The sequence below is a fragment of the Peromyscus maniculatus genome, chromosome 6 (genome assembly GCF_049852395.1).
Source record: "Peromyscus maniculatus bairdii isolate BWxNUB_F1_BW_parent chromosome 6, HU_Pman_BW_mat_3.1, whole genome shotgun sequence".
Taxonomy (NCBI): domain Eukaryota; kingdom Metazoa; phylum Chordata; class Mammalia; order Rodentia; family Cricetidae; genus Peromyscus; species Peromyscus maniculatus.
In genome coordinates this window covers 96,189,459-96,202,674 of record NC_134857.1, presented here as the reverse complement: position 1 = coordinate 96,202,674, position 13,216 = coordinate 96,189,459, and the positions used below count along the sequence as shown (strand labels likewise).

Below are 13,216 nucleotides of genomic sequence, written 5' to 3'. Positions count from 1 at the left end.
ACACAAAAGAAATCGGCACCTGTAAGGAGTGCGTGCGTATCAGAAACGGCAGTACCACTAGCAAATGGATGCGGTACTGTCGTCCTTACGCTCTTTAAAGGGCAATGGGCTGTCTCCACAAACAGCAGCATGGTGCGGAGTTGGGATGGAGATAGCAACCGTCTGTGTGACGTCAGCGGCACAGGACCGAGAGAGGAGGAATGAGAGTATTCTACAGGCGGTTCTTAAGCTGTGTGTGGGGTAATTGGATCTGCTTCTGGCTTTGCATCCTGGCTGGTAAAGACACTATAAAAAACGAGTTAGATTTTTAATGGGATCAAGTTAAATCTATAGATCTGTAATTTTTTTAAATTCATAAACATAATGTGTCCTCCATTTATTCTGTCTTCTTTAGTGTATGGGTTTTTTTTTTTTGTTTGTTTGTTTTTTGTATGAAGAATGGCAAGATTTCCTATGATGGTCCTATAGCTATTCCAAGTGTGTGCAGGTGTGTGTGTGTGTGTGTGTGTACATGTACACACACACACACACACAACACACACACACACCACACATGCTTTGTGTGACCAAAAGTTTTCAGCTCTTTTGGGTGGATGTCAAGCTATGCAATTGCTGCATACGGCAAGAGTCTGTTTGGTTTCACAAGGAAAAACCCACCAGGCCGTCCATGGAGTGGCTGCATCCTTGCCAGTCCTGAATGCAACTTCTGTTGCGGCTCATGCTTGTCAGCTTGGTCCTCTGATTTCACGGGATGACATCTGTTCTGAAAAGCACACAGAGGCTGGTTGTAGTCTCTTACTTTCAACTTCGTGTTTGGGGTTTTGTTTTGTTTTTCTGGAGCAAGGCTTCCCTCTGCAGCCCAGGTTGCTGTGTCTCTCGAGGATGGACTTGAACTCTCGATCTTCCTGCCATACCTCCCAAGTGCTGAGATTACCAACTGCATGTGCCACCAGGCCTGTCTTAAGCTCCTTTTTAAAAATTACTTTTTAAAAGTAAGTGTACAGAACGATTGGGTTTTCGGCGACATGTGCTTGGCTCCTCTTTACTCCCATGGTCCTTCCCCTCCTTCTCACCCCTCCCTTCATGAAATCGTTCCCTTTTGCTGTGAATGAAATTGGAGCCTGGGGGGGGGGGGGATTTTACATCCAATCTATAAATATAAGAATATAAATACATATCTGGACCCCACACTACAGAAAGTAAATCATTCAGAGTCTGCCTTGCTGAGCTTAATACAATGCTCTCCAGTCCCATCAATGTTCCGGCATAGGGCATTATTTCATTTTCAAATAGGCACACCACATTTTCTCTTTGTGTATGCTTTTCAATTTTAAAAATTATACTGACTTATTTTGTGTGTATATGTGTGGGCGCACATGCGCCGTGGCGCACATATGGACATCAGAGGAAACCTTGAGGGGATTGGTCCTGCCCTTTCACCACGTGGATCCTAGGGATTGGACTTGGGTTGTCAGGGTTGGTGACAAGCACCATGGCCCACTGAGTCACTCGTTGGTACCCCATTTTCTTCATCCACCTACCCCTGGCTGGGAACCTAGTCTGATTCAATAACTTGGTTGTAAATACCAACACAGTAAATGTATAGGTTGTACAGGCATCTCTAGTCTATGCTGGGATGGATTCCTTTAGGTACATGCTTCGGAGTGGTACAGAGCTAGATCAGATCCCAATGCAGTTTTAATTTATGATGTCAGTGTGTAGTTTTTAGCTTTCATTTCTCCAATGGTTAAGGATCTGGGCCATCCCCCCACTCCATGTATTTATTTTTCAGACAGGGTCTCACTATGTGGCCTACGCTGGCCTCAGACTCCACACGGCCAGTTTCAGGAAGTTTGTTTTGCTGTTTTTCTCATCCTCATCTCTGGCTGTCGAGACCAGGGCCCCATGCATCCCAGTTAGGCTTGCACTCCCGAGCTTCATCACGAGCCCTCGACAGCACTATTTAACAATAGTGTAAGGGGCTGGAAGTTTAGCTCAGTGGTAACGCCTGTGCTTATCATAAGAGAGGAACTGGGCTCAGTCCCTGGCACGAGACACTCTAAGATTCTTAAAGCCTAAAGTGTCAGGTTCTCTAAACTCTCTTTCCTGTAAAGAGAAGATGATAACAACATTTTTTTTTCTTCATGTATAAAGGGCTCAGAAAATGGCTCAAGTACTCTTTCTTGCATGGCCTGTATGGAGGCGCTGGGTTCTGTTCCCACCCTGGCGTAAAAATATAACAAGATAAATATGCTGGTTAGTTTTTTGTCAACTTGATACAAGCCAAGGTCATCTAGGAGGAAGGAATGTCAATGGAGAAAACGCCTTTATCTGTGTGGGGCATTTTCTTGATGCAAGTGGTCCTGCGGTGTATGAAAAGCAAAGTGAGCAAGCCACGAGGAGCAAGCCAGTGAGCAGCATCCCTCTATGGCCTCTGCTTCAGTTCCTGTCTCCAGGTTGCTGCTTTGAGTTCCTGTCCTGATTTCCTTCAGCGATGGATTGTTACCCTGTATACTGGAAGTATACGAGGAAAGACAGCGAAAGACACTGTTTCTTTCCCAAGTTGCTTTGGTCATGGTGTTTACTGCAGCAATAGACACCCTAATTAAGGCAATAAATAATGTAAAATTGAAGATGTGTAAGGAATTGTTCTTTAAAAAGGGTTATAGTCAAAACAGTTTAGTTTTTAAAACATTTTATTTATTACTACTACTACTACTACTACTACTACTACTACTACTACTACTATTACTATACAGAGTCTCACAACATAGCCCTGGAACCCACGACACAGACCTGGCTGACCTTGATCTCACCCGCACTTTACTTGTCTCTGCCTCCCAAATACTTCAATTAAAGGCATGCACGACCATGCCCGTCCAGTTGTTCAGTTTCCCCTGTATATTCATATCCTTCAGGAAGGATGCTTCAAAGCATTACTAGTTAACGTTATTTTCTAGGACAGAAGTAGAATTCCCTGAGCAAGACCAGTGTGACTTCTAGGCTCGGGAAGATTTACTGTCTCCAGATCAGAAAACAGGATGGTGGAAATGAAAGCTGTACTGTTCTTCAGTGGACAGTGACTCTTCCCAGCCCCTGCCCTGGATATCATGATAAGCCTGAGTGACTCCTTAGCGTCTTCATTGGTGCTCTGGGCTTACTCAGATCTGCAAGTTCTAGGTCTGAGGCAAAAAATAAATAAATAAATAAAATGATGGCTTTTTCAGTAAAGAAAAATTAAACAGGAAATGCAACAAAAAAGGAATTAAGTAAAGAGAGGTCTGCCATAGTCATAATTTGTTTACTATTTATTGAAGTGCTAGACACTTGTAGATGCATGGTAAGTACTGACTGCTTAGCTACCCTCCTGCTCTGCTTGTTATCTGCTTGTTTGTTAGAAGATAAGGAAATGGTGTGCGGCCTGCCTAGTTTTATGTCAACTTGACACAATCTAGAGTCACCACAGAGAGGGGAGCCTCAATTGAGAAAATGCTTCTGTAAGATTTGGCGGTAAGGCATTTTCTTAGTTGATGGGGGAGGGCCTGTTCCATGGTGGGTGGTGCCATCCCTGGGCTGGCGGTCCTGAGTTCTATCAGAAAGCAGGTTGAGCAAGCCATGGGGAGCAAGCCAGTAAGCAGCACCCCTCCCTGGCCTCTGCCTCAGCTCCCGCCTCCAGGTTCCGGCTCTGCTTGAGTACAGTGCTTCTGATAAGGAACAGTGAGTGAGTGAAATAAACCCTTTCCTTTCCAAGTTGCTTTGGTCATGGTGTTTCATCACTGCAGCAGTAATCCTAACTAAGACAGGTGTGAGAGTCCCGGATACATCCAGCTGGCTTTGTCTGAGTCGGGTAAACACTCTACAACTGAGTTTCATCCCCGTCCCTTAGCCTAGTCTCCTTTTCTTAGTCACTCTAGTAGCCCTGGGCATTGATGGTTGGGTGGGCAGCATAGTCTTTAAAACTTTTTTACATTTAATTGGTTTTATTATTAATATTTGTGTGTGTGTGTGTGTGTGTGTGTGTGTGTGTGTGTGTGTGTGTGTGTGTGCAGGAGTCTGTTCTCTCCCTCCACCATGTGGGTCTCAGGGATGGAGCTTAGGCAGCCAAGCTCGGCAGCAAGTGTCTTTATCTACTGAGCCATCTCTCCAGCTCCAGCATGACCCCTGGATAGTGCCTCCATTTCTTCATTTATCCAAGCACCAGATTCAGACTAATCTTGTACACAGCTTTGGATGAGCCCAGGGACTACTGAGTCAGGGGTTTGCACTGTATCTGGGCTCTGTGTGTGTGTGTGTGTGTGTGTGTGTGTGTGTGTGTGTGTGTGTGTGTGTGTGTGTGTGTTGAGACAGGATCTCTCTACAGAGCCCTGGCTGTCCTGGAACTCACTCTGTAGACCAGGCTCACAGAGTTCCACCTGCCTCTGCCTCCAGAGTGCTGAGATTAAAAGCCCATGCCACCATGCCTGGCCATGGCTGGCTCTGAGAGCCTGATTATTAAACCTCCCTAAGGCTGCCATCATTTCTCTGTTGTCATGCCGTTTCTTCTGTGCTGTAGGAAACGCCCTTCTCCTTCCTGTCTCCGAGATTTTGTTCCCATTATCCCTTTGCTTTAGCCCTTTCCCTTCCCCCTCCCATCCTGCCTTTTCAAGTCCCTCACGCTGATTAATCCCGTCCATGTTAGCCTTCCTCCGAGTACCCTTTCTGAGCTCCCCAGCCCCCCCACTCTAGTCTTCTCTGAATTTCTAATGTACTGTAGATTTCAGTCCTTAATTACGTACTGTCTCCCGGAATTATATGTTATCTCTGGGTAGAGCCAATTATTTTCATTCATCCACTCAACACTTACCTGTTAAGTAGCTCCGATGTGAAGCGCTCATTTTCTGTGATCGGTGCCTTGTAGCAGGTACATGTGCCGCAGTCCTGAACTTTAAAGTCTTAATCAGTTCTTCCGTCTTGGGGACAGGACAGATGGCGCTGGGAAAATAAAGAATCAAAGTGAAGCTCAGCTGTGAGTTAAGGGTAATTTGTTTTCTCTCTCTTTTCTTCTTATCCTCCACCTCCCTCCTTCCCTCTTTTTCTCCCCCCCCCCCCACTACTTCCTCCTACTCATTTGCTTTCTAGGAAATGTATGCCGAGGGGCCTGTAGAGGTGGCTGAGTTGTTAAGTGTACTGCTGGCTGTTCTTCCGAGGACCCAGGTTTGATCCCCAGCCCTGACAACTGAACAACAGTTCTAGGAGATCGGACGCCCTCTTCTGGCCTCCCTGTGTACTTCATATACGTAGCATACAGACATACATGCAAGCGAAATACTCATCCACATAAAATAAAATATGAAAAAAGAAGTCTGTGACTAGTGCTTAGTGCTTTTCGAAGTTTTACTAAGACAAGGGCTAAAATTGAGAAGAAGCCATTGTATGTTTGCAACTTGGAAATTATTAATCCCCTCTCAGAGTGAAATATCTTTATAATGATTAGGCAAGAAAGTACTTTGAAGGGTTCTCGAGCAGGGGACGGAACTCAGTAGTTTGAGAGCTTGCTTTACATGCACAAGGCTCCAGGTTTGGTCCCCAGCACTACGTTCACCAGGCATGGTGGCTCATGCCTGTGATCCCAGCACTCAGGAAATGGAGGTAGGGGGATCGGAAGTTTGAGGTCATTGTCCACTGTGTAGGAACCTGGGGGCTGGAGGCCAGTCTGGAATGAGACTTTGCAAAAAAAAAAAAAAAAAAGAAGAAGAAGAGGAAGTTATCTATAAATCTAATAAAAATGGAGCTATTGACAATATCAAATACTTCCTACCAGGCACTGTTCTTAGTGTTGGACACATTTGTTTATTCATGTAATCCTCACAACAGTCAGCTGTAGAAATGGCCAGGCAAGCTCATTCCCAGTGAACCGTATTTCAATCCAAAAGGTGGGTGCCAAACCCACACCCTGAGCACTTGACTACACTGCCAAAGGTTGAGTGACGAGATTCACCTCTGCTGCTCTTGGGGCAAGGCCTGTGCATTACTTTGGTGCCTTTTTCCCCCCTAGGAATAAGACTCTCAGGAGTGTATTTGGCCTAGGCATACCTAGAGACTTGCTTTTTTGTGGGGGTAACTGTGCAATTTCAGATGCAGTTGAGAGAAGCTGGCCAAGAGTGCGCAGAAGTACTGAGCAGAAGGGACTTACAGAGCAGAAGTCAAAACCGTGAAAGAGAAGGCTTGCTCAGCTGCCGTCTACCCTCCTTCCATGAACTTCTTTTTGAAGATTTACTTTATTTTGAGAAACTGTGCTTGCATGTGTCTGACTATGGGTATGTGCAATGTGAGTGCAGATGCTGTGGAGTCAAGGAGAGGGCTTTGGATCTTCTTGAGCTCCACCTGGCTGTGATCTGCCTGCCGTGAGCATTGAGAATGGAACTCAGGTCCTCTGCGTAAACAGCAAGCTCTCTTAACCTCGAGACATCTCTCTAGCTCCGACTTCCATGAGCTTTGCTGACGCATTAATACCAATGTATTGAGTACTATTGTGAGTTGATTATTCTTTGTGTGTGTGTGTGTGTGTGTGTGTGTGTGTGTGTGTGTCTGTGTCTGTGTCTGTGTGTATACATATGGTATATGTGCATGCATGTGTGGGTGGGTGCACCTGTGCCCATGTGAAGACCAAAGGACATCAGGTGTCTTGCTCCATCACATTTTATATCACCCTTTGAGTCAGGGTCTCTCACTGGACCTGGAGCTAGGCTCGTGACCAGCAAGCCCCAGAATGCCTCCCACAAAGGTCCCTGTGACCATATGTGGCTTTCTATTTGGGTGCTGGGATTCAAACTCGGGTCTTTATCTTGGTGCAGCAAACATGCTTACCCACTGATCCATTTCTCCTGCCATGTTCCCTCTCTTAATTATTCTTGAAAGTTGTGAGGGCTTACTAGAGGGAGCGTCGACTGCTCTTCTGCATTGATTTCATGTAGTACTTTGGAAAATAACATTGCAGAGCACGAATCAGCATGCTCCCCCCCCCCTTTTTAGGTAGGAGCACAAAGGAAGCAAGAAGTTTGGTAGATTCAACTCTCTATAAAGAAAGGAAGGCTGGGCATGGTGGTGCACAACCGTAGTCCTGGGAGGCGAGGTAGGAGAGAGATATGCAGTACAAGAACAGATATATAGTGAGTCCTGGGTTGGCCTGTGCTAGAGAATGAGACCTGTCTCAACAAAACAAAGCAAACAAAAACCCACCACACAGAGCAAAGGGAAAACCAGGAATCCATTCTAGCTTCTATCCCAGGGACACGGCTAGAGATGATTATTAAGTTGGGGAAGCTTTACCTGGGGCTTCTTTACCTTTGAAATCTTCTCCTACATAATGTGCTTTGGTCCCTTTCCATCTCTATAATGTTAACAGGAAAACCTCAGAATTTATTTTATCTCCTTTTTTGTTGGTTTGTGTCTTCTATTTGAGGACAGCAAGATAGAATAGCTGAAGGGATAAAAGCCCACTCTCAACCTTGGGCCTGGTGACAGCATGTCTGTGGGATATGCACTGACTGGCCCGGTTCTGGGATGATAACATTCAATGCTCGGAGCCACTGTGGGAGCCAGGGCTGAGCTGTCTGTACGGAAGCCCCTACGGAGCTTCCAGGCAATGGACTATGTTCTTCAGTTACAACTGATGCTCTCATTGGGAAGAGTTATCCAGTGATATTTTTGGTCTGATTTCATAACACAATACTACCAAATTTGTTTCTAATTTTCTAGGTTTTTTTCCCTATTCCTTTTTGCTAATATCAGTCGTATGAAATGACTGAAATGCTAGAAGTAAATTGTCAGTGTGTCCTGTCAGAGGGTGAGCGCTGTCTTTTCTTCCCTGCAAAGAGAGAATAAACCTTGAAGTCATTGAGGAGTCAGCCTAACATGGCTACCCCTGGTCAGGAGATATTGAAGGTAGTCTCTTTTCAGAAGGGTACACTTCTGGGGGTGGGGGTGGAGTATTGGATAATCTCATTGTCCTCACAGATGCTCCCTGACAGAAATGTTTAGAGTAGCAGGCAGCTGGGTTCATTGATTTACAAGCTGAAGTAAAGTCACTACAAATGGTGAAACTGGAGATTTGGGAGAGTCAACCATAGGCAATACCAAAATCAAGGTCTTATCCCAGCTGAGCAGAAGGATGGAAAGAGGATGCAGTTGGAGGATGAGCTTGGGAGAGAAGAGGAATATTTCCGACTCTTGAATTTGTGAGGGAAAAAGGACTGGGGATGTGGTTCAGTGGCTCAGGGAACATGCGACTCTGGTAGAGAACCCACATTGGGTTTCCAGCACCCATGATGGCTCACAACTCCTCCAAAGGATTCAATCCCCTCTTCTGGCCTTTTTAGGAATCTGCACTCACGAGCACCCTCTCCCCTCCCCTAAATAAAAATAAAACAAAACTTAAGAAAAATGGCAGAGATACAAGGAATGGCATCACTGAAGTGGCTGGAAGAGAGTTCCAGCATTGGTTGGCACAGAGTCTACAGAGAGAATTCATTTAAATGCAGGTGTGACCCGGGAAGGACCCTACTAAACAGTTAGCAGAGACGCACAATGATGATTTCAGTATTGATTGACTAGCTACTTCCTGGAAAGGAGAAGTTGGAAAACCAGGACTGTGGCTAGGCAAAATCAAGACGCTAATCCCGCCCCTCCATTTCCCCTTTCAGCACTTATATTGCATGTTGAATTCTATTTAACCTTACCTTCTCTTGTTCTTTCCAGGGCTAAGTCTGGAGTCCCCCTCCACCCCAGTTACTCTAAGAGAGATATCAGCCAAAATGATGAGTTTAGCTGCCACCCCCAACTTTATCTCTTTCTGAGGTTCAAAGAGCTCTTGAGAGCCACATAAGTCACTCTACAAATGACCTTGAAGAGAATAGAAACTCAAACCTTGTTTATTCAACTTATTTCAAACAAACTAGGGACTATACATTCTTTTCAAATAGGCATATTTGGGCATGGGCATATTTGGAAATTGACCCTCTCTACTTGTCCCTAGAACAGACAGCACAGTTTTCACAGGATGAATAGCAGGTGGAATTCAGCTGACACATGACTATTCAGATTCAATCAGGGATAATATTTTCTTAAAGAATCAATTTAAATTGAAACTATTTTCATTAATCATGTATCTCTGTGTCTCTGTATGGGTATGTGCATGTGAATGCAGAGGCCTGCAGAGGTCAGAAGAGGCTGTTGCATCCCCTGGAGCTGGAGTAACAGGTGGTCATGAGCTGCCAATGTGGGTGCTGGGAACAGAACTCTGGTCCTCTGGAAGAGCAGTATGCCTTATTAACCAATGAGTCATGTCTCTAGTCCCACACCCCCCATGAGTCATCTCTCCAACCCCAGGAATAATAATTTTAGTGACAATATGATTTTATCAATGACTCCACCTACATTTTGGAATCTGATGCTGAATAACAAAATGTTTGTATTCTATTGGCTGCACTCTGGCCAAAGACTTCTCTTGCAGAGTAAAGTCCCATTGCTGGAGTTATCCCTTCAGGAGGGTGGAAGTGAGTGGTCTCCATCTTTGATAAAGGAATGACAGAACATGACCTGGGGCTTCAGAGCCATGTTTATAAACTACCATGTGAGGCTAATCCTCACTCTACCCTACCTGCCCTTTTTGTGTCTTTTCCTACAGCATCTTCTCATACACAATCCTGCACAGGTGAGCAGGTTCCCAGGGAGCTACAAAGTGATAAAGCCTTTACATGTTAACCTTCCAAAGAATGATTGTTTGCTTTTTTAGGGCTGTGACCAAACTGAGACTCTTAGGCACACTTGGAAAGTGCTCTTCTGCTGGGTTCCTTCCCTAACTGAATGCTGTGTTTTTTGTTATTGTTTTGTTTTGCTTTTTTATCATGAATTCTCAAAATCAAAACCCCTCAAAACTAAAATAAGCCAATAAGGAACTAAATAAATGGATAATACTGTGAGCTTCCTAATGCTTCTTTCCCACATATTATCTGCCTAAGACTGTCTTGTCCCCCCTTTTTTTACAGGGTTATATAAAAAATTTTATCTTTGTTTTATTTAATTTTTATCCAGATCTTGCCTCATTTTCCAAAGTATGTGAGGTCACTTATAATAATAAACACGGACTTTAAAATAGTAACCTATAAATCAGGCCCAGAGAAATAAGAACCAGAGTAGAAAGTCATGGCCAGGCAGAGAAGTTGAACTCAAGTGAACCCCTAGAATTAAGTTTCAAGACTGGTCTAGGATTCCGGGTGAAAGTGAAAAGGGAGACGTGATATGTATACATCGATCTCTCCTCACCCCTCCTACCCTTTTCCAAACACTCAGCTTCTTAGGGGTGATATGTATAGCTCTGCCCAATACATAGCCCCCCAGAAGAAACTTCTCATATGAAGCTATATGCTTCAACATCATTACAGCTTCCACAAAACTCTTCATAATAATGGGCATAAAATTAAAAGGAAATAAGTCTCAATTGAATAAATTAATGAATGGGTAAGCTGTGCTTTAGGTATGAGGGAAACAGTGAGTGTACATGGCATGGCTCAGGAGACCCGTGTTTGTTTACCAATTTCTGTCGCAGTGGCAAACAACTAGGGATTTGAGAGTCCTCACTTGTGTGCTTTGGAAACATCATGCAACCACCCAGTCCAGTTGCGTCATTCTTTGATTCATATGGAAATAGCTGAAGTGATGTTCACTTGATAATTGTTTGCTGAACGGCAAAATCACATGTTACTTTGTTGTGTGTTGATGTTGCTCTTTACATAATTAAATACTTTCAATGAATGGGCCATTAAGAAAATAATAGTAGTGTCTAAGGAAAAGTTTTATTTACCCCGTTTATCTCCATCCTAGACAATATTGACGAAACTGTAATAAAAACTAAGTTGGCGGGGTTAATTCAAACAACGTCTCATCCCATATTGATCTTATCACACGTTGTCTGCAACACCCAAATGCCCTTCTTCCTGACTGTGGGAGTTCATTGGATCACTTCCTGTTCCCAGTCCCTGCTGCCCTCTTGTTCTGACCCCAGCTAGAACCTTGGCCCAGTTTCCTGGAGACAATCTGTGTTTAGCCTCTGGCTCCTACCCTGAAGGTCTGTGGATGGGGGCTCCTGCCTTGCTCTCCTGTCCGAGGTTCAGGGTGCTGGGCCAGCTTGCCATGCTTCTTTGTGTCTGTGAGTGGGTGTGCAACCAGACTTAGCTCCTCCCTGAGCCGACTGGAGTCGAAAGAGTAAAACCCACATGGTGATCACAATGGCAAAGTGAAAATACTCAAAGTGTATTCACACGCACACACACACACACACACACACACACACACACACACACACACACACACACACACACCTGTAAATGCTCAAACATGTACCCATCTGTCCTGGTTATCTTCTTGTTGCTTTGATAAACACCACGACTAAAAAGCAATTTGAGGAGGCAAGGGTTTATTTCACATTCCACTTCCATCACTGAAGTAAGCCAAGGGAGGAACTCAAGGCGGGAACCTGGAGTTAGGAAGTGAAGCAGAGACCATGGAGGAATGCTGCTCGCTGGCTTCCTCCCTCTGGTTTGCTCAGCTGTCTTTCTTATACAGGCCCACCTGCCTAGAGTCAGCATCGCCAGAAGAGGGCCGGCCCCTCCTACACCAATTAGCAGTTAAGAAAGTAGCTCCCAGACACAGTTGAGGGTCCCACTTCCCAGATGACTTTAGGTCTGTGTCAAGTTGACAGCTGAATCTGATATGACACCATTCATCTATCTGTCTGTCCATCCATCTGACAAATGCTCAAACATGTACCCATCTATCCATTTTCCCTTATGTGCTTGGCACTGAGAACATGGAAGTAAGCATGGTCCTGTTTTTCTTCACAGTATTATATTAATAATAAAGGAAGAAGCAATTTTAGGAGGTTTTTCTTGTGTAGTTGATCATTTATTTAGCTAAACAGAGGAAATAGCTAAGTGGGCAAATGGGAAGATTGATATGACAGAGATGATGTGTTTTTCAAAGCAGTTACTAATTGTTTTCTATAGAGATTCTCAAGATGGAGTGATCTTGCCACTCTGAGACCCTCTACATCATCTGTAGAGGTTTTGTTTCAGTTGTGAAGAGGAGATACAGTGGCTCGAAGTCAGGGATGCCACTAACCATCCCACAGTACATGGACAGCCACCCAAATGTCACTAACCGTTCCACATACACGGGACAGCGCCTCCCCCCATAACGACACTAACCACCTCACAGGACACAGGACAGCCCCCCATAAGGAAGGATTATTGAGACCAAATTATCAACAGACAGGACTAGGGGTGTAGCTCAGGGGGAGGATGCTCTCCTAACATGTGCAAGGGTCCTGGGTTCCATCTCTGAAGACATTGTGACCAGAACTGAGGTTGAAAACCCCTGGCTCCTGTGTATGCCAATCTTAATGTGTCCAGTGGAGCCTATCCACAAAGTTCCCTTTCGCCTGATACCCATTGCTATTTCCAATAATAGCGTCTGGCATTTGTTGCTCAGGCTGTGGCAGGCGCTGTGGTAATTCTTTCTAACCGATTATATTATTTAGCTCTGATACCCCCAAAGGGTAGACATCACTATGATCTTAGAGGGGAGATAAGTTTGGTGGCGTAGAGAAACACACGCAAATGCTCACCTGGCAGGGGAGATACCGTGATAATGAAGGTGGCTTTCCCAGGACGAGGCTTTACCCAATGCACTCCAGATGTGCTCACCCCTGTGCGGTGCACAAACTCCACTGCATAATTTGTGGCAGTGAAGGGGGGGGCTGCATTCACTTTCTCCCCTGCTGAGATTAAATGTTAATAACAAAGTGAAGAAATCCACACAAGGGCTGGGGCGGTGGCGGGTATAACACTCGCCTGGCATGCATGGAGCTCTGGATTCAATGCCTAGCACTAGACAAGCAACTAAAAAGAGAGGAAAGGCTTTGCCCAAGGTCTCATTGCCAGCGGCAGAGCTGGGGTTTCTGTGGAGCCCAGGAATTGTGCATCTTCACCACCACAAGCGACACCTTTAGCTCAGATGGGGAACTACCCCCACCCCCACCCCTTCAGCTAATTAGTACTTGCTTTCGTGAGCGTGTGTGGGCTACGGGCTTCTGGTGGGAATCTGAGGGAAAGGGGGTTGGCACACAAGCACATAGATGCAATCCCAATTTGGGGAAAGAAGGTTTTACACTTGAAAACAG

The 13,216-nt window shown here is 45.0% G+C and overlaps 1 pseudogene; it reads left to right on the top strand.

Annotated features, from left to right (window-relative positions):
* Positions 1 to 12,653: 12,653 nt before the first annotated feature.
* Positions 12,654 to 12,808, top strand: LOC121830660 (U1 spliceosomal RNA; annotated as a pseudogene).
* Positions 12,809 to 13,216: the final 408 nt, after the last annotated feature.